Here is a 19110-nt window from a genome sequence, read left to right as displayed (position 1 = left end):
ATATAATCCTCGGCCGCAGAATGAACCAGCCGGGAGCCTGGAACTCGGCCCGTCCCCCTTCTGGGCGAGAGAGGGGAGGAGGGAGGAGGAGGCGCAAACGCGAACGCCCAGGCAACTGGGCTCCCGCTCGGCTGCGCGCAGAAGTTCTGGCGGCGGCTCGGCTCGCGTGGGCCCTGCCAGCCGGAGGGCGCGCCCGCTGCGTCCCTCCGCGGCGCCGCGTCTCGGGGACAGGGAGACGGCAGCGAGGGGTGGCGCGGCCCGGACGCAGGCTCGGCGCGCGCGGGGCGGTGGAAGGCCGCGTGCACTGAACAGGAAGTGCACGGCGCACGCCGCTCGCCCGCTCCCCCCGCCGCCCCGTGCCGCCCCCGGGTCGCCGCACGAGGTCGCCTGCCTCGCGGGCGGGGTCTCTCTCTCCTACGGCCGCGGCGGCGCGGGACTCGCTGGGAGCCGGTTTCTGATGCATCTCGTCCCCCAGCGTCTCTGTCTACGCCCGACCCCCTGAAACACGCCCCTGCGCCCTGCCCCGCCACCCCTGCAGCGGCGGAAGCCGGGGGTTGCTGGGGGGATGCGCACTGACCCGCACTTGCTTCCGGGAAAGCCGCGGCCCCGGTCGCTCTCCACCGCGCGTGCGGACCCCCGTGCACCCGCAGCGCGGTCGGTGTTGCCGGGGAGTGCGGCTTTTCACAGCCCGCCCTACCCGTCCCCTCACACCCGGATTATCTCGGGTTCGCCAAGAGTTGCGCAGTGGATCGGCGGTAAGTGCGGGCGCAGTATCTGCAGTATCCGCAGCCCCGCGCCCAGGAAAACGAGGAGTTCCTAGGACTGCGGAAAGCAATGGGTGCCGAGAGGGCTGCAAACCCAGGGCGAGGCTTCCACGTGCCACCGCGTTGCCACTCTGGCGCGGCCCGTAGCCAAGGGCCGGAGGGGCGGGGGGCTTAGGTGGTGGCGTCCCCCTTCGAACGCCCTAGGATGACGCGACCTTAGCTCCCGGCTGGAAGTGGGGTGAATGCTCGGTCGGGAGACGCCTCCTTTCCCGCTCTAAGTTCTGAGGACGTAGTGACCCCAAAAGTCACTGGAGCGCCCTGAGTGCTGACGTCGGCTCCGCCTCTCCCCCTAATCAGTAAAGCAGAGAAAGAACGTGAGGAAGCGGCCTTAACTCCTGTCCAGGTGCGGAGATTCGGAGATTCGAGGAGTCTTCTCCTCAGAGGAGGAGGGATTAGCCCGCCTCAGAGACACCCCTTAGGTTCGCCTCCCACCCATCCCCACCAGGTGTTTCAGCCATCTCTCCTGTGTTCTTCCATCATCTGGTGTGAAATCCCCCCCAGTCTGGGTGCTTCCTTGGTTCATAGCAGTTTATATCTTCCTTCTCTTGCTCCCCTGCTCTCCAGTCCAGAAGAAACCAGACTGGAAAGTCCTGGAGCTCCATGCTTGACAGAAGGTTGACATGCTCTGGAGGGGACTAGTTTGGGTTCAAAAACCAAGTAACCATCCTGGTCCCACAGGTGTGGAATTTAACACTTTGACCTTTTTCTGACGGGCTGGGGTGGGGGGCGGGTCATGAGCCTGCATTATTCCCCTAAATGCTGGAAACACTGCTTAGAAGCAGAAAAGTAGGTAAGGGGGTTTACCTTGGGACCAGGGGAGCCCACACCTGCTCAAAATACTCCCCAACTGCCACTTTAGAAGGCTTCACATTTTAATCCCTGTCACAGTACTAATTTTCCAGGGCGTGGACATCACCCCATTTGATGAGAACTGATTTGGGAAAGAAGGATGGAGAGGTGGGAAGGAGGAAGTTGACAGGAAGGGAAGTCAGGAAGATCCACTAGGGAGGATTCAGAACCAGGAAGCCACCGTGTTATTGCTCCCGCTAAATGTTTGCCTGGGGCCTGTCCTGGTTGATGGGCAGTGGTTAGCAGTTCTAATAGGTACTTTTGTCAGTTGCTTTGTGTAAATATGGCCATTCATTAATAAAATTGATGCCTTCTCTGAATTTATTTTGCTGGGGTGTAGACTTCAGTGCCTGGGGACCCTAAATTAAAATGTGTTACCATATTGCCTGCATTTTAAGAGCCTTTTGTTGTTGTTGCTACATAGGTTAATAGTTCTGAGATCTGGGTGTTCCTTAGAGACAGTGCCAAAAGAGGCTTACCAGACATTTTCTTTCTCCTTCTGAAAAGATATTAATAAATTGATCATATATCTTCCAATCAGTGGAGTCTTAGAATTGAGTTTTTGTGGTGGTTTTGCTTTGGGGTGCCGGCAACCCCATCTTCACCTCCACCTTGCTGCACACACAGTTATTTTAGCCAGTGGCTAAACATGGCGTGCCAAGCAACTGTGTCCATATGATGACCCTTGCCACTGATTGTTTCTGAATCCGCTGACCCATGACTCCCTTCTCAAAATAATGCAATATGAGCTATGCTGAACACAATATCGAAATTTAAAATAAAGAGAAGCATTAGTGAGTTTGCCTTTTGCTCTGGTCAACACCATTACTGATCCTATCTTTATGAAAAATTCTGACTCTTTCGGGTATAAAATAAAGTTTGCATACATATAAGTTTCTACAGATTATATATATAACAAGTTTATATACATAATAATCTTATATATAAGGTTTATATGTAATCTATTTAAACTTTATACATGAAATATGAAGGTTATAAGTTCATATATTAAGTTTATAATATGCTATATATATGTATATGTGTGTATATATATATATATATATATATATACTGCACAGGGTTTGAGTAAAGCAGAGGGTCTTAGGTCACGGAATATCTATGTGGTCCTCTACATTTTCCAGTGCCCTAGCCGTTAGGCTAAGAATGTGTAATTAATTCTGGCCAATGAAATGTGAGTAGTTTTATTGTGAATTATTTCCACATCAGGCAGTGAAGAGTTGGTATGTCTCCCTCACTTTTCTTTTCCTCTGCTGCCATCATCTTAGAGACCACGTGTTCTGGATGGTGTCCAGTAAGAAACGAGAGGGCAGCTTGCTTCGGACTTGATTGAGGTGGGTTAAACCACTGAGATTTTGATAATTATTTGTTAGCACAGTATTGCCTTGCCTATAAAAAAAATAATTGCGTTGAAATATTACTTATCATAATGACTGAGTTTTTTGGCACCCCCTTAAATTTTTACCCAGAGACATCCGCCTTACCCTGGTGTGGCCCTGTCCTTCTGACTGATGGAAGGATGAGAAGTAGAGGCTGGCCAGGACTGGGGGGGGGGGCATGGGAAGCACCTCACAGGCTCTAAGAGTGTGACTTGAGTCCTACCCCAGCACTGCTACTCATCTGCTAAATAACTGTGAGCAAGTCACTTCCTTCCCCCTTCTGCAAGAGAATCTTCTGAAGATTTCTAAGTCCTCTTTAATAGGGAGCTTGTGTTTTGTCGTGATTATATATATTGTACATCTTTGTTAATTGTATTGCTCTGTTAATCCCTTTTTTATTTAGCTTTTCAAAAGTACCATTGCACAATGAATTGAAAATTAAAAACAAACAAGCAAAAAAAAGGCCTCTGGTCCTTCCCCACAGATGGCTTAGGACAGTGCTTCTCAGGGAAAGGGAGCTTGTTGAAGATGTTTCCATCGAGGCATCACTTGTCCAGGCTGATGATAATGAGAGGTACAATATGCAGCACCTACTATGTGCCAGGGCTGGGGCTGTATTATAGGTTTTAGTACATCTGCAGGAGGAGATGCTGTTAACCCCATTTTATACCACACGTGTGTTTGTGTAATTGTTGTTCCCCAATTTTTTTCTATTAAAATCCCCTAGAACTCTCAGAGACATTTTACGGAGGAGGGAAACTGAGACTAGCCGTCAGAACGTGCTCTGATATCCATTTAACTTCTACCTATTGATTTTAATTTGCCCGGCCGTCTGGAAAGAAACTAAAAAGCATGGCCCCTCTGCTTTTAAAAGCTTTGTACAAGGCTAGCAATACTATTTAGGAAACTCCTTCAGGGTGACCTTGGACAGACATCAACATCTTAGCTACGTAGGTTTGTATATTTAGGAAACCAGTCACTCAATTCTGTGCAGAAAGCACCTCTTGGAAAAATGAAACAGGGTCTGGACTGAGGACTCTGCGAATGCTTTGCTAACTCATTGGATACCAGAGAAGCGGGTGTTGTCATCTCATTGTGAAAACCAGGGCTAAGGGTCACATTCAAATTTTTATTTTCCTTTAAACATGGGTACCGATTATGTAACCTTGTGAAAGCTTTTGCTCCCTGGTTTTAAATGAGGCCACTAATATCAATCCAAGGGTAGAGGTGGAGGTGCGCTCAGGACCCGTGGAGAGGGCTGCTTTGGGGCAGCATATGTCCTGGCAACCTTTTCATGGGTCGCTTTTGATTTTTCAGGGGACCCACACAAGCCACCTCCTTTATCTGTGTTTCACGTTGCACTTCATCCATAATGCCAGTTAACCGTGGGTCGTCCTGCTCGTGCAATCCAACAAGTACTTTGGATTAAGATAAAGGTAAGCTCTGTGGCAGTATTCTCCCAACAGACAGACTTGCTGTTCACTTTTTTTCTCTAGAGAACAGCCTGGTGTCTTGACCGGCTCTGTGCCTAAACACACACTCAACAGTTCTAAAGAATGACAGATTCAGCAGGCAGGATATGTGTGACCCGCAGCACTGTGCAGTGGAAAGGCGTCTGTTTGCTAAATAAAAGAATAGGTAATCCCAGCAATTATGTCCCCTTCCTTGACTAAGGGTGGGAGTCACGTAAACAGCATTAGTTGGGAATAAAGTCTTCGGTTCTGCCATTGGCTGCTTTTATAACTGCTTTGCAGAGTTCCCATGTAACTTTTGTTCTGGTGATCTGGCATTTCCTCCCATCCAGGGCTGCAGAATTTGACTAAAGGTCTGTGTATGTTGGTTCTCAACTTAGTTCTGAGCTTTGAACGCACTGTAAGCATACAGATTAACCCAGGGAAATTTGGAATACCACTATTACTGGAATATGGCTCGTGACTGATTTCTGATCTCTCACTCAGCGTATCTATTTGAGGCATTATAAAACAATGCAAATTAATTATAGTAATTTCCCAAGCAAATAAAATTTCTTTGGCAATTATACTAGCCCCAAAGTTCATATACTACAGTGCAAATATGAACAGTAACTTGCATGAGAGGGTCCTTACCAGTACCACTCTTAAGCTTTTGCTCACGTAACTTGCAGCTGATATCCAGACCTGGCCTCTAGAATGCCAGTTACGGTTTTTTAACAAGACTCCAGAAAAAAAAAAATACATTTACAGTGCCTTAGGATTGGCCGTGTTTGGACAGTGGGACTCCAGTGTGTGTCCTGGATTTTCAGGTGTGTTCCAGACTTAGAGCTCTTGACATCCACTCATCACCGCAGATGCAGTTTCCATCCTGACTCTCAGAGAAAGCTGTGTCCCTCCCAGAGGGCCCAGGCACACCTGGAGTTAAACCCATGCACGAATTTGCCCGCGTCTATCCCCGTCCTTGAACCTTAGCACTTCATATCACAATCAATAAATGCCTATTTAGTACACGGACAGAGCCTACAAGATGCCCAGGTCAAGGGCTCTGGTTGTACAGGGAGGCCGTCAAGGACATAGTGAGTTTTAACAATCCTCCTTATGCCATGTGGGTCAAAAAGGTATTTTGTAAGATGTTCCTTAATGTAACTCCAAAGGGTTGCATGAGGTCTTGGGAGAGAATGGGGAGAGAGAAACTCCGTGCCGTGGGCTTGCAAAAGGTCATTTAAAATCATTTTAACACACACTCCCAGTGCACCATTGTGCAAAAGGACTTACCTTGTTTTTTTAAAAATTTTTTTTCTATCCCTACTCATTGTAGCATTTTACCCTCTAGGTGAAAAGTAAAGCATAATTACAAAGTTCGTTGTTCTCTGACCAGCCTGGGAGAACGCTTTCCTGTCATTGTAGCTTATCCATACGCGATGCCCATGATGAGAATCTTGTGAAGACGGATGCAGAGTTTCTCTGGCCAACCAGAAGGACCTTGTGTGGAGCACAGGGGTGCGTGTGGGGCTCACTGCTAATACGGAGCGCTTGCAGAGTCTCCGTGCTCACACTGGTCAGCACCGAGGCCACAAACCATCCACAGTCTCCTGGCTAGGATCCGAGCACAGCGGCTTCGACCCGAGCTTCAACAAGAGTCTACATCTTGGTAGGATTGTTGGTTCTAAGTCTTTTCTTTATATTTCAGCCTTAAGAAACTGACATAATTGGTTCACCAAGAAGGGAGAGGGCTAGAGAATTGGGTCATTGTAACCACTCCCTCATGAGAGTGGTTTTTCAGCCTGTTTGAAGATTTGTTCTTTTGCAGGGGGGGTGTTCTTGTGTGGTCATCTCCCTCTGCCCGTAGATCCGGTCTCTGTCCCACCCTGCTCTGTGTTGCCTGGAGCTGCCACCCGAGGACCTTTACCCAACTGATTCCACTTCGCGTCTGGCCGGGTTTGGCCAGAGGGGGGCAGTGGGGAGACTGGAATGTGGGAGCAGGAGAGAGGCTGGGGGTTCTTCTTGCCTTGTTTTGCTTGGGGAGCGTGTCTTTCCTTTGTGGCTCCAGCCCCACCAGCCAGGACCGTCCCTCAGTGGCTGCCAGGCCGCTCTGACTGTGGTCCCAGAGCCCAGTGGACATATGAGTGGAAATCAGGGAGACATGGGTGAGGGAACCAGGTGCGCAGCTGTGGGGGAGGGTTCTAGGAAAGGTCAGGAGGGCAATGTGGCTGCGGGTGGCGGGAGGAAGGTGAGGCTTTATGTAGGGATGGTGCTGGGGAGCATCAGCTAGAAGAAGGGCACGATCTGGCTTCCGCTCTGAAAGATTGGCCTGGCAGCTCTGTGAGGTGGAGAGTATAAGTTAGGGACTGTAACCGTCATCCAAGCAAGAGACGCCCTGGCTCAGACCATGAAGGGAGAGGCAGGGTGGTGAGAAGTAGTTGCTTCCGGATGTATTTTGAAGACAGAATCCCCAGAATTTGCTGATAGATCGGGTACAAGGTCTGAGAGAAGGAAACGGGTGACATATGGCTCTGAAGGTCTTGGCCCAAGCAGCTAGAATGATCCTGTTTCCTGGGAGGGGAGGCTTAGGGAGAGGCCGGGGAAATGGGGAGTCTTCTTTTGGCTGTAGTAAGTCTGAGGTGCCTGTAGGGACCTAAGTGAAGATACCCGAGCAGCAGGGAGACATCTGGCTGGAGACGTTGGCCCACCTGGCATTTCAGGGAACTGAATCGGGCACAAGTGTAGACAGTGAAGAGGTCAGGACTGCACCCCATGACCTTCTACCAGTTAGAAGCTGGGGAGATGAGCAGCCTTGAGTTACGAAGAGAACCAAGAGAAGTGGATCTGGCGTCCAGGAGACAGAAGTGCGTCAAGGAAAGTGCACCCTGCATGACAGGACTTGGAGGTGACCGTGGGGTTGGCCACGGCAGTCTTGATGAACCATAGACGGGAGGGAGCAGTGGGCCCGTGGAGAGGGCTTGCAGGACACAGGGCCACGGAGGGGCACTTGCTTAAAGGCTAGTTCCAAGAGCTTTGCAGAACAGGGAGCAGAGATAGGCGGTGGGGAGAGGACTGTGGGTCAACAGATGCTGGTTTTTAAGGAGTAGAATGTTCCAGCGTGTTCGAGTGTGAATGACATGACTCCATCACAGTCCAGGAAGGGAATCCACCATGCAGAACAGGAAAAGTGCAGGAGCAAAGTTCTGAAGTGGTCAAGAGGGGTGAGGTGTGCCAGCTGTGGACCGGGTGGGGGACAGTCCACCGGGTGACAGGAGGCTCGTCACGTGACTGGAGGGATGGGTGCCCGGAGACACGGGCAGGGATCTGGGCGTTCTGGTTTCCCCAGGAATAGGGAGCAGTGGCCCCCGTGATGGAGGAGGAGGTGGGGGGGTTGGTGGGGAGAGAGATGGGAAAGCAGAGCGGGGAGGGGCCAGGTGGGGACCTTTCCCTGCACGAGTGGAGGGGCGAGGTGTGCGTCTGCTAACTCAGCGGCATGTCTTGGAGGGCGCGTAGCAGTTTGCAGAGAGCTGCCCTGTTCCGGAAATGGCCGCGTAGTATTCCATAGTAGAAACACCACATACCTTGCTTGATGGTGATTTGTCATTTGTTACATTTGTTTATTGAAGCAGTCCCCTCCTGATGAGAACCGAGGCTGCTCCCAGAGCTGGAATGCGGGTACACACACTGCAGTGTCGTGAAGCACGCGCTCCGATGCTGGAGCAAAGCTCGCTTGCACGGTCCCCTCGGGACGCAGGCTGTCTGTACTCCTCCTATGGTTGGGGTGCACTCCCGCCACGGGGCACGTGCAGGCCTGTCTCGTGAGGCCCACTAGCAAAGTTGATTTCCTAACTTTCTGATATTTGCTGATGTGTTAGGTGAAAATAGTGCCTCGTACTTGGACTGTTTCGTTTTCTTGTTCTGAATGAAGAACAGCTTTTGTGCGTTTGTATTTCCTCCTCAGTTACCTTCCTGCAAATTACCCGTCTGTGCTTTTGGCCCTCTCTCCTGTTGGTGCTAGCTCTTTCTCTCACCTGCTTGTAGGGGCTCTTTACACCTTCACAGAATTAGACCCATCAGTGCCGTGGATTGCCAAGTGTTTCTTCCCCGTCTATCTGCCTTTGACTTTGTTTATCTTGCCTTCTTTTTTTTTTTTTTTTTTTTTTTTTGGCATGCAGGATTTTCCCTTTTTTATGTGGTTTGTGTTATTGATTTATTTCTATGGCTGCTGAGGTTTTCTGTCACATACTGAGAAGTGTGGTGGGAAGGGCACAGGCTCTGGACTCACACTTGCCTCTGCCACTCCCTGGTGGTGTGTCTGCAGGCACGTTGCACAACCACTTAGTAATCACCGGATGAGAGTGCTGGGGAGTGTGTGAGCACCTGCACGTGGGAGATGCTCCTTTCTCTTAGCGTCAGTCCCAAAAGTAGAGCACACAGCAGTGGCATGTTTGCTGTTTGCTTCCCAGAATTCTTCTGGGAAATCACAGTGCCCATAATTTCCTGGGCATATGCCCTGTGGCTCTGCGCTGAGAAATGATATTCACCCCAGAGGAGAGCTCACATCCTAAAAGTCTGTTCCAAAGTTGCCGCTGGTCCCAGGGCAGCCGAGAGCCTGGCACCTCGGGGATGGAGTAGCATTTGTCACAGAGTGGCCCTCAGGCACTGGGCTGCTTCCGCACGCTCTGGTCAGACAGTTTGAGGTAGGCCTCCTGGTGTGCACCTGCTGGTGTGAAGTTTGAGACCTGCTGGTCTGACCCTTCTTCCGATCCTTCTCCTGGAAAGTATTTTGGGAACCAGACACACAACAGCTGCACACTTTGCTCTGTCTTTTCAGCCAAGAGAGTTGCAGGCACGGTGCCTGCCTGTCGCCCTCCAGAACGTGTGTGGCTGTGGAGGGTGCCTTCTAGAATAGCCCGTCCCCCAGGATCACCAGGCAGGAGAGCACAGCTGCTTCCCACGGAGCTGGCAACTGAGCTGCCCTCCCAGCTGTGTGGGCTGAAAGCCTATCTGAGTCCCTGTGGGGGGACATGCGGTGAAGGGGATGCCAACACGCGTCCCCTTCCCATTTCATGTGCATGACATCTGCACCAAACCGTCCCTGAAGAGAGATTATGTTGTATGAGATGCAAATGTGAGGTTAGGGTTTTTGACTTTGTAAGCCTTTCTAGAGACTTTTATATTATTGAACAGCAGGGGAATGAGTCAGAGGCCTAGGAATGGGATACCACTTAAGGCCCAAGTGGAAAGAGGGTTTTTATGAAGGCGGAAGAGGGATCACATGGGATTTTAGAAAGTATGTTGGGCTTTGCACTGGGACTCCAGAGGGAGAAGGGCAATAAAGTTATTTGGGGTGGACCCTGCAGAGAAATCTGTTTCTACCTAGAACTGTCCCAACCAGAGCTGTGTCTGAAACCCCGACAGACAGGACTCGATTCTATTAGGGCAGGGGTGAGTGTGGCTAGCCAACAGGGGGATGTGATAGTTTGAAACATTAAAAAAGACATATGTTAAGGTCTCCGGAGAGAAATTCCTGTTTGGTCTTAAAACCAACCAAGTACTTGGCCTTTCTCCTGAACTCTTGGTTCTTTTGTTCCTTGTGGGCCCTGGAACCAACCCTCATGTCTTTCTCACGGGTGGCCAGAGACCAGAGCATCAGCGCTGAAAGCTGGAACCCACCCACACATGCCCTGTCCATTCAGTGCTTTATCCTCCTCTTTGGGGGAACTTGCCTCCCCTGCTGGCAGGGGCTGCCCCTCTGCCTCAGTGTTCTGGTCCCTGCCCACAGGCTCAGCCAATCACAACCACCCTCATTTGGGGAGCCAATCAGAGCCCTTCCCTTGGATTCTAACTGGAGCTGACCAAGCCCCCTCCCTCCCCACCCCAAGGCTGCAAGGCTTCCACCTGGAGCTGCCCCCCTCAAGGGACAGTAGCCTGAGAGTACGGCTCTCAGAAGGAAGGAGGGAAGACATGGAAGCCTTGGCCCCCATCACCCCTAAGACCATTTCCTCCTCTCCCTCTCCCTGTGAGCCAACCACATTCCCGTCTTTTCTTAAGATAGAGTTGGATTTCTGTTTCTTGCGAGGCAAGAGCCTTAACTAATGAACATCTCACTTTTAATTAACTTAATTGTGTTATTCTTTCTAGAACAGGGTGGGGAGGAAAAGAAAGGATGCAGGAAGGGAGAAGAGAAGCAAAGAAGAAGGGGAAGGCTGCGTATGCAGAGTTTGTAGCCGACAGGAATGCCTGTTATTGGGCTGTTACAGCCTGACTCTGCTGCCCCTCAGCCACCTTGGCCGCAGTCTTCGCTGTGGTCAGGTAGCCTGGCCCTCATGGCCAGCAGCCTCCCGAGGGACCTGCAGGACCCGGCTGTTTATTCCCGAGTGCATTCTGGATATCTGTGGGAACGGAAGGCTGGGAGGCCGTGAGACCGCCCTCTGTGTGGGTGGGCAGCTTCCTGTATCCACACCGTGCTTGTGGGATGCGAGGGCCATTTTCGGAGGCTCAGCTCCAACAGAGGAATTGGATATGCCCGCGGCTCTGGGCACTCACTACCTCTGATGGGATCAGAGTGCACAAAACTCCCATAGGAAAAGAACTTTGCCCTTTGTGCTTGAAGAAAGCCTGCTTAAGCTTACTAATGACTGGGATTATCGAGGTCCATTGGTAATTTTTCAAGTTACCTGAGCAAGAAAAAAAAAAAAAAAAACCACAGTGATTACAGAAGCCAAGACCCAGCATCGTCAAGAGCACATTGGTTATTTACTTGAACAGGCAGAACTCAGTCCTTTTTATTCCTGGTTAATACTCCCGTGGCTCTGTAACCAGATACCTCTGGGCTGGGAGGAGGGGCTGCGCTAGGAGGGAGGGGTTGTCAGGTTGATGTAAATGGTCAGATTTCTGGTTCAGAGAATTACCAAGACCTGATGTAAAAATGCCCACCTTCCTTACGGTTTACTCTTACCACATCCTCATTTTTTTTTTTAAATCCTTTTATCTCTTTGTGTTTTTATATCCAGATTCACAAAGTGGCTAATCTTAGGGCTACATGAGATCGCAAAATGCCCTGCCTCCCTGTTCTTTTTTTTTTTTTTAATGTTTTTTTATTATATTATGTTAGTCACCATACAGTACATCCCTGGTTTCTGATGTAAAGCTCGATGATTCATTAGTTGCGTATAACACCCAGTGCACCATGCAATACGTGCCCTCCTTACTACCCATCACCGGTCTATCCCATTCCCCCACCCCGCCTCCCCTCTGAAGCCCTCAGTTTGTTTCTCAGAGTCCATAGTCTCTCATGCTTCATTCCCCCTTCTGATTACCTGCCTCCCTGTTCTATCACTGTTCGGCTTTCATGGAGAGCAGAGGAACCGCCCACAAACAAGGGCATTATAATAGTCCTTTGGGAAGATCTGCCTTTGTTCTAATGATTTTCCTACTGCTCAAAATATTTCAGAACTCCTTTTAAACCTTTTGTAAATTTGGGGCAGTGTGAGAGGTGCAAAAGAGCAAAAATATCAATGCCCATAGACTTGCGATAGAATACTTGTGCAAGCATCTAGCCGAATCGTCCGTGTGGATAAGGCACATAAAGGGTCCAGTAGTGAAATTCCCACATCACGGTGTCTGTCCACATCCCACCAGCTGGTGAACATTGCTCCAACTGACCCTTATGAATGAAAACTTGGATCTGATTCAGGCTGAATTGCTAGGATCCCAGGGATTACTCAGTTCATCTCTCTATCCCTTATTAAACAAAGAAACAGTAACTTCAGAGGCTCCCCTTGGGATCCTCAGGGAGGTGGACGCCAAGACAGAATTAGACACGTGAGAGATTGAATGGGGACACTGTCTGTGCAGGGTGCAGGGGAGAACGAGCAGAGGTAGGTGGGGAGAGCCTCAGACCATGGCCCAGGTCTGATACCTATGGCAGGACAGTGGAAAGGGTAGGAAAAGCTTCAGATCAGCACAGTTCTGAGCACAGTTCACAGCCAGACCAAGGGGGAGTCACTACACACAAGTCGTCAGTCGCAGACATGCTGTGGACCCATCATGTTCCGTCCTTACCTGGGGACAGCCCAAGGAAGGTGTGGCCTCAGAAGCCAAGCGGGAGGCTCTGGGGCTATCAGTCAAGGATGCCTCTGTGGCAGGGCCTTTGGAGGGACAGCTGGGTGTCACCTCTGTGGCCACCGCATCTCCCCTTGCAACACACGGATGCACAGTTTTGTCCATGTGTAGGGAGCAACTCCCCTGTGGTTTCTTGGGTCTCTCACCTCTGGGGAGACTTAGAAGAAGAAGGATGGAATTAACTGTAAGCCACCAGTGCTGCAGCTCGTCCCCCCCACCCCACAGTATCCAGTCTAAATGGCCTACCTGGGAGTGTGACCCAGACCTTGTCCTGAGGGCTCGGAGTCCTTCATAATCACACCGTCCCTGGGCCAGGGCTGCAGGGCACACAGTCACGCTGAGCCCGCACAAGGGAGGAGCCACAGGGGTCCCTGGCTTCCATGTGTCTCCCTCCCCCACCGCATCGTATGAAAGCGCACTACCTCCTACCCCGGATCAAGGTCAACTTACCCCACCAAGAGAGTGACTTCCTTCCTCACCCCCCGGACCCCGGCCACGCGGAGCCAGAGTGTCCTGGTGACAACTGTAGCTTGTAGTTCAGTAGGACCCTGGCCGTGTCCTTTTTGGGAACCAGACTTTTAACTCTACAGAGTCCAGAGTTGCAGGCACAGGAAGCAGAGAGTCTCCCAGCAGGTCACTGGGGTGACTGCATGGTCCATGTGTTCTTCCTACGGGAGACGCAGCACCACGGAGGGGTCTCTGAGGTAAAGCACACGCTGCACCTGCAAGGGGTTCCTTCCCAACCCCGCACAGCCTCCCCTCCGAGCCTCAGGGACTCCTGCAGTCCACTATCCCAGCTCTCTGTGAGCCTGGCTGCTTGGGGATGGTGTGGAGTGTGGGGACCGGTGCATCCTACAGTCATGGCCCCACCCCTGCACCTTCTTAGCTGTGATGTGAGCACAGTCATGGCCCCACCCCTGCACCTTCTTAGCTGTGACGTGAGCCCTCTGTTGGATGCTCTGTTGTGTGGTGTCCATGCCTGGCCAGCTGCCCCATAAGCCCCCAGACGGTGGTGCTCGCTGAGGCTCTGTGGGCAGGAGAGACAAATCCACACCTGGAATAGCTGTCTATCCTTGTAAGATGAACCGCTGGCCCTTCTGAGGTGAAAGGGGCTTCATGTGGCCACCTTGCTACCAGACAGATGGTCCCCTCAGGGAGCAGCACCGACTGGGGTCGGCAGTGGCCTCGGTGGCTGACTGGTTGGAAATTCAGAAGGGGCAGTTCTAGATGACCCTTGATAAATGGGAGTCGGTGCTGTCAGGCCCACGCATAACCACCTTCTCTGCCACTCCGGCTGCTCCAGTCACGTACCCATCTCGCCAGTCCCAGGGTGGCTGGTGACAAAGGCCAGCTGCCATCAACCAGTGAGGCAGCTGCACACTTGGCTGTCCAGCGCCCCTTGCATGGTGGGTGCTCTCTGGTGGGCACTAACGTGGGAGCCAAACACCTTTACACCATGTGCCCGCTCCCAAATGTCCATCCACCTGCCTCTCCCCTGATCTTTCTGTCCCTGACCCTCCAGTCCTTTTCCTTCCAGACCCCTAACCAGCTAGCTGGGCCACTGGCCACAGCCCAGGCACCTTGGTCTATTTCTCTTTCCACACATGTGGGTGAGCATGTGCCCACTGGCAAGAACGGTCACCTGGGTCATTCAGGGCTGTCCCAGAACATGACAGAATGCAGCTGCCGGACACTTTCAGATCCCTCCCCCAAGATGGCCATCTGTCGATCAAGCTGGGATTTTTTTATCTGTTCCTTACGGTGGTCCTACAGGACACCCCACTACCCACATGGCCGTAGGAGTGGGCTGGGGAAGGGGTGTGGTGGAACCATCGTGAGTGATGTGGCAGTCTGAACGGCTGGCCTGTGCAGCTTCCTCAACCCTGTGAGCTTGCTCAGCCTCTGTCCCAGGGGCACCGTCTCCCTCTTGCAATGGACTGCTGCTCGTCTGTTCAGCTTTGTGACTTGGTGGGGCCCACAGGCCCTCGATCCCAGGGGGCTATTCCAGGTGCACGGAAGGCGGTGCTCCAAGGTCAAGTGTTCCCTCTATCAGAAACCTGTTTCTCGAAAGGAGCATAGTTCTCTGCTGTTGGCACGGCTGTGCTCCAGACCGTTGCTCCTGCGTCGGGATTCTCCCCTGGCTGGTCATAACCTCCATGCTGCATCTCCCTCCACTGTTGACAGCACCAGCACTGCAGGGGGTTCATCAACCCCCTCCCAGACCACCAGCCCCGCCTGCCTTAGCTCTTCCCCCAGCCCCCTGCCCAGTTCTACCTGACAGTGTCTCCCCCAAGAGGTGGGCAGGCTGGCCTCTGGCCCATAAGCATGGTAGGCGGGTTGAATTGTGTCCCCCAAAGACATATGTTGAAGCCATATGCCTGGCACCTGCGAATGTAACCTTATCTGGAAATTGGGTCTTGGCCGATGTCATCTAGGTAACTAAGGTGAGGTCATTAATGTGGCCCCTCCACCAAACTAGAGGACTGGGTCCTTACGGGAAGAGAGGAGGCACAGACACAGACACGCAGCAAGGAGAACGCCTTGTGAGGACACACATGCAAGGAGAAGGCCACGTGAGGGTGCAGACTGGTTGGAGTGATGCACCAAGCATTGCCAGCAGCACCAGAATCCGAGAGATGGGCGCCGAGCAGTCCTCCCTGAGAGCCTCGTGGGCTCTGCTGACTGCAGACTTCTAGCATCCAGAACCGCAAGAGGATGAGTTTCTGTAACGAGCCACCTGGTCTGTGACACTTGGTGACAGCAGCCATGGAAACTAATACGCCTATCTCGGCTGCCCCTCCGAACATTTGTCCTGTGTCCTCTCCTGCCTGGAGCACCCGTCCTCCTCTCCTCCAATTACCCACAGCTCCCTCTGTCCCTGTCAGGGCACCTAAATTTCCCTTAGAGCACCCAGGCTCTTGCTCACCCCCTGCTCTGCTGCCCTGTGTTCTTAACACATCTATGGGCAGCGCTGTACCCCTTAGCACTTAATTATAAACTGCCTCACTTGATTTATTTGTATTTCTCACCTTGCTCCGTAAAAAGATTTTCGGCAGCTGCTGCTTTCTGTTGCTTGTGAAAAGGCTATTTCTGTTGTATTTTTCAAGACTGACCTGATTGGTTTTGGAACCAAGTAGGGTCTGACCTCAGCCCTCAGAGTAGAGAGCACACGGCGGGTCTCCGCATGGGGTTAGGGCCTGCCGGAGAGGGGACTGGATCACATGGGTGCAGCCCTCATAAAAACCCAGCTATCCGGGGCCAGCCACACCCAGCATCTGACTCCAGGTGCACAAATGCTCTGTTATGATCAGTCTGCAAGACTCTGACTTTCTATGACTTAACCAGCCCTCGTGGCATGGGGACCACAGAAGAAGCTACGAGAAAGGCATTCTGTTGGGGATTTGGGCTGAGCCCCATATTTGAACCCACCCAAGCCTCTAACTCCTCCGGTCCTTTAACAGCTCTCAGTAGAAGAAAAAAAAAAATCCAGATCTTGCCACGTGAAAGTTAACGCACAGAAAGGGGACAGGAGGACCCATTCCAAATGTAAATCAAAGACAATTTGCATTTAGCAAGAGCCACATTTAGCACCCATAAGCTTCAATTTTAATTAAGCCAGAGAGCGGCTCATCTCCAATCAAGGCCAGAGAATTAGTGCATTCTCATGACACATCGTGTCATCTGGCAGAGCGGCTTCGCGGGGAGCCCGTGGTGTGACAGCCGGCTGGGGACCAGCTGTGCTCCTGGTTGTGCCCGGTGGCTGCGCACTGCCTCCCGGAGGACTCATTCTGACCTGCAGTGCGTGAGCTGAGTGTAGCAATAACCTCATCACGGGACCCTCCGAGACCCCCGCTCTGTCTCCCCTTTCAGGGAGGACGGCCTGAGCCGCGGCAGCCCCAGCCTGGCTGCCACCGGCCCCTAAAAGCTAATGCACAGCCTCCTCGGGCTCTCCTCACCGTGAGTTGGCTTCTGGTTTTGTCACCCCCTCCCACCCCAGTGCGGAGGCCGTGGGTGCCTCAGCTGCCTCATCTACACAATGGGCATCCGCCTCACCGGCCCTTTGCTCTGAGGGTTGGAGGAGGGGGTGTACGGACCAGCAGTTTGCAAGACGTGAAGCCCTCTCTAAATAGAGTAGGCCCGTCATCACTGTGTGTCCCGTGTGTCAGAGAAGCCTGTGAACGGTCATCCTTTGCTTTGTCGTGCCTGCTGGGAGGGGCATTTCAGAGTCCCACGGACAGGAGTGACATCCCGCTGGAGCAGAGGCAGCTGACCGTGTGAGACCAGGATGTGGGGCTCGGGCCTGGGGCATCTGGGCCCCACGCGATCCTTCTGATTACAGACTGCAATGACATCACAGCCCCGATGGAATGGTGCTGGGCTGGCCCTTTCCCGTCCCTCACACAGGCACGGGGTCTTCAGGCTCCTCACGAAGGACAGCCCTCCACTTCAGGCAATCCTGGAGGTTTGCGGACAGGACCCCCGAATCCCAACCTTCCTGCCTTTCGGGATTAGGGTGGCTGGGTGCCCCTTTCCCATGGGGCTGCTCTTAACTAGCCCAGGGACAGAAATGCCCTACCCTTTTCACCGTTACTGGGCTTTTTGGTGGGGGGTGAAACCAGTGACTGCCACCCACCCAGCCTAGAGGAAGTTGAGTCTTAAAGAGCTAATAAGCGTGCCATTTTCCAAAACACGTAGGAAAACTTCACAGTTCATCTGGACACAGATACGCCTGCAAACTTAGCAGTGCCGTCTTCAGAAAGGCAGAGACCCTCCCTCAACCTCGGCAGGTCCAGAGATCAGGACGCATGGCTCTCTGCGGTGCCGGGGTCTCTGCTGCTGCCCCCCAGCTTGCTGTCCAGTCGTGTTTCTTATCCTTACTTCAATGGCTCTATTATTTTGTACCTTTTATTGTACGTGATCTCAGATGTTTTTCTTCTAAGTAGGAGAGGTACAGATCACCCATCTTATTTATAACTTCGCCGTGAAGATCAGAATCAGAGTGTAAAATTAGGGAGGAATGTGGAGGAGAAGGTACTGGGCAAACAGCCTGCTGTTGGAACCTTGCTTCTGCCTCCTCCTTGGTTTCAATGATCTTGTAGCTTCTACCAGGCAAATGCTCAGGGAGTAACTGGTGGTTCAGCCAAAGGCGTTTACTGACCGCGTCATATCCACGCGGCCAGCACAGACCATGCTCCCTGGAGGACACACAGGAGAGAGTGCAGCCCCCACCCCCACCCCTGCACAAAGAGATGAGGGGCCCTCATGGTGGGATGCAGCCAGTCCCTGACCAGTGGGGAATTGTCACAGGAGCTAACATTTATTACGAGCCCATGTAGGACAGCTTTGTGCTAGGTGCTCTCAGCCCACCTGCGGCCTCTCACACATCCTTCGGTGGAGGGTCCTGTCACCGCTGAAGAAGTAGAGACGACGGGACACTAAACGTGGCCAAGATGGTGCAGCAGCAAGGGGCAGAGAGCTTCAACCAGGACTGGACAGCCTGGACTTCCAGCAGGTCTGCGGGGTCCCAAGGCAGATGCCCAGAGCCACGGAGCTGCAGGGAGGGGGTGGCCGAGCAGCGTGGTCTCACCCTGAGGTGCCAGCAGTGGCCCCTGTGCTGCCTGGGGCCACTGGAGACCTCCGAGGTACCTCCCCTCTCCCGCTCCCCTCCACAGCCATTTCAGACTCTTCCCTCCCCTCACTCCAGCAGGTAACCTCTCCTCCTACTTCTCCAGCAAAGGGACAGTCAGAACGAACTTCTGCCAGGCTCCCTCCCCCACGGGCCGCCTACCAGCAGCAACAACCACAGAGACTCTTGACTCTCTCTTCCCTAGAAACCGCCTCTCTGCTCTCCTCGAGCCATCATTCCCTCTCTTTCCTGTCCCATCGATGTTTCTCTCGTGCGTGCAGGTGTCCTTCCTCTTGGCTACACATTGGAGTTACCGGTGAGCTTTAAAACAAAAAGAATGGGGGCCTTGTTCCTACAAACTTGGACTGAAGTAGCCTGGCGTTCTCCCCAGGCATCCAGAGACATGAAGCAGATGGTGCCAAGTATCCACGGCCAAGTGCCAGCTCCCCTAGGGGCGCCCACCAGCCAGCAGTGTGCAGCCACGCTGCTCTGCTCCCTCCCATCCACACCCCTGCAGCTGCTGACGACCCCCCCCCCCACCCCCGGTCAGTCCTCAGTCCTCATCTTACTCACCTTCCAGCAGCACTGAGCAGTCAGCCTCTCCCTCTTTCTTGAAGCACTTCCTTCCCTGGCTCCCTGACCTTTGGCCGGGGCTCTCTGTCTACCTTGCTGGCTGTTGTTGGTTCCTCCTGATGGGCTCTTGGTGGCCCAGGTCTCCGTGCTGGGGCCTGTTCTTTTCCCCGGGTGCACTCACCCCCTCACTGTGCTCACTCAGCCTGCAGGCTTTATAAGTCATCTATTCACTAAGATTGGATCTCTCGTCTGACCTCTTC

At 52.6% G+C, this 19110-nt stretch overlaps 2 long non-coding RNA genes across 6 annotated transcripts; one reads left to right on the top strand and one right to left on the bottom strand.

Moving 5' to 3' along the window:
• The first annotated feature begins 356 nt into the window (after positions 1-356).
• LOC123788760 (uncharacterized) lies at positions 357-17880 on the top strand. 5 transcript variants are annotated; one of them, XR_015723771.1, is made up of 5 exons: positions 362-755; positions 2960-3025; positions 4388-4506; positions 5950-6193; positions 10669-17880. It is a non-coding gene; the product is annotated as an uncharacterized LOC123788760 (long non-coding RNA). The 5 variants fall into 5 exon arrangements; XR_015723773.1 differs by lacking the exon at positions 10669-17880 and adding an exon at positions 3474-3644 and having other exon boundaries at positions 387-755; positions 5950-7897; XR_006778575.2 differs by lacking the exon at positions 10669-17880 and adding an exon at positions 3474-3644 and having other exon boundaries at positions 387-1502; positions 5950-7897.
• A 66-nt stretch (positions 17881-17946) lies between these two features.
• LOC123788758 (uncharacterized) lies at positions 17947-19052 on the bottom strand. The gene is made up of 3 exons (XR_006778573.2): positions 18851-19052; positions 18440-18598; positions 17947-18202 (listed from the first exon to the last, which is right to left on the bottom strand). It is a non-coding gene; the product is annotated as an uncharacterized LOC123788758 (long non-coding RNA).
• Between the last annotated feature and the right edge of the window lie 58 nt (positions 19053-19110).

The sequence above is a fragment of the Ursus americanus genome, chromosome 3 (genome assembly GCF_024610735.1).
Source record: "Ursus americanus isolate L20-20 chromosome 3, mUrsAme1.1.p, whole genome shotgun sequence".
In the NCBI taxonomy this organism is placed as follows: Eukaryota; Metazoa; Chordata; class Mammalia; order Carnivora; family Ursidae; genus Ursus; species Ursus americanus.
This window is presented reverse-complemented; position numbering and strand designations above follow the sequence as displayed.